This window comes from Gregarina niphandrodes (genome assembly GCF_000223845.1).
Source record: "Gregarina niphandrodes unplaced genomic scaffold scaffold00106, whole genome shotgun sequence".
Taxonomy (NCBI): Eukaryota; Apicomplexa; class Conoidasida; order Eugregarinorida; family Gregarinidae; genus Gregarina; species Gregarina niphandrodes.
The window spans coordinates 5,331-7,268 of NW_011645871.1; the positions used below are offsets into that span (position 1 = coordinate 5,331).

The 1,938-nt window shown below is 54.1% G+C and overlaps 1 non-coding gene across 1 annotated transcript; it reads right to left on the reverse strand.

Moving 5' to 3' along the window:
* Positions 1-686: 686 nt before the first annotated feature.
* Positions 687-758, reverse strand: GNI_200250. The gene has a single exon. It is a non-coding gene; the product is annotated as a tRNA-Thr (tRNA).
* Between the last annotated feature and the right edge of the window lie 1,180 nt (positions 759-1,938).

Here is a 1,938-nt window from a genome sequence, read left to right on the forward strand (position 1 = left end):
CGGGATTTGTCAACGTGATGATGCGAGATTTGGGCAGACGCAGCGGGTAGCTCAACCGCCCGCGGCCGTTTCCGGTCGTTCTGAGACGCCCGGTCCGTACATGCGGAGAGACCGGGCAAAGCCGATCGGCACATTTTTGATTCGTCGGCCTTTTCCGATCATAACGATGCATGACATTGCTATCCACTGACTAGCGCCACACCACTATATCGCCGACAGCAGAGGATCCGACCCGCACAGACAGTGTTGGCCGAAAACGGCGTCGGGAGCCGCCCCGCACACATGTAACAAGCTTCTCCACAAGCAGAGCAACACGCCGAAGAAACACGGTTCAGTTGCAAAAAACCAGCCCCAGTTGTCGAGGGACGGTGCAAGGAAGCCTCCTGCCGGAATCGGACCGGCGACCTTTTGCTTACTAAGTGAATGCTCTGCCCCGTACCCAAGAAGGCTGGTGACCGCCGTTGCACAACCTGAGGCCACTTCGTGTGTCGAACACACGTAAAACACCAACCCCAAATATCAAGGGTGTGACGCAAGGGAGCCTTCCGCCGGGATCGGTCTGGCAGCCTTTTGTTAACCAAGCGAATGCTCTACCCTAAGGCTAAGAAGGCCGGTGCCTATCGGCGCACAACCCAAGGCCACTCCACAGACTAAAGACGGTTAGATCTCAATGGGTGATGGAATCAAGCCTTCTGCCGGAATCGGACCGGCGACCTTCCGCTTACGAAGCGAACGCCCTACCCCTAATCTAAGAAGGCTCCCCGAAGACAACCTGAGGCTATTTCACAGGCAGAAAACGATGGCCGCCGCCTTGCACCGACGTGATAAGAAAAAGGCTGGGTAAGTAGAGTGTAAATCGGCCAACAAGGGAAAAGAACGGGAGGTCGTCGTCGGACTGTCGGTGGGGTCGGTCTGGAGTGGAAGACTCCAGCCACCCAAAAAAAGAATACGTTCCTGTACAAAGGGCAACGTTGTGTCCTCACACGCCGGGGTGGTGGGGCTAGGAAGTGTGAATTGACTCGTTACCGCATCAATTCTCAACAAGCAGAGCGGCACGTGGAAGAAACGCAGTTCAGGTGCCAAAAGCCAGCCCCAGATCAAGGCGTGGACAGAATTGTCACCAAGTGTTAATCCTTGCCCCGCTCCCTTGGGCTAGATCTTTAGTGTTTATGATCCAGTGGTAGAATGCCCTGTTGCCATCGAGGCGAACCGGATTCAATTCCGGGCAGAGGGTGGGAGTGGCACTCCCAGCCACGGATGGTGTTGAGAACCCAGCGTCGAGATCGGTGCTTCCAAACTTGCGCCGGAATAGTTGGGAATTACGGAATAACTACCTTGCCAAGTTGAACTGCATGCTGAACCGTATAGTCGCTGCAGAGTCGTGGAGTGGGCAGCTCTGTGTCATCTCGCACCCAAACAACTCAGAAGGAGACAATTTTCAGCAAGGAGACAGTAACTTTTGAGGAAAACAAGTTTCTTTCCGTCAACAGTAAACAAACCGTATAATCGTAACTGGACCTAAATTCACGACAACACAAATGAACTTTGCCCACACAGATAACAAGTACCCGCCAAAGCCGTGAAGGATCGGAGTCTAGGGGGAAACGGTGCCGGGGTCGGATCTGGGAGGAACCTGGTCCGATCGCTGCCGATCCGACCCACACAGAGAGTCCAAATAGTGAAGAAACCGAAACGACTGCCCCCGTGGCCCCAGTAGGGCGAGCGCTAGGAGGTTTGCTTGGAAGACTGAGTAGCAAACCAGCCAAAAGAAGGAACACGGCAGGGATATGGCCGCCGGCAGGCCGGTGTTCACGAATGATGTAACATGGAAAATCTAGCATCGACTGTTTGATCACGTGGTGTACAATTGACACTAGACCAAACAGCCAACTGCATAACGCCCATCCTAGACTATTGCCGATCCGAAGTAATGGCAGG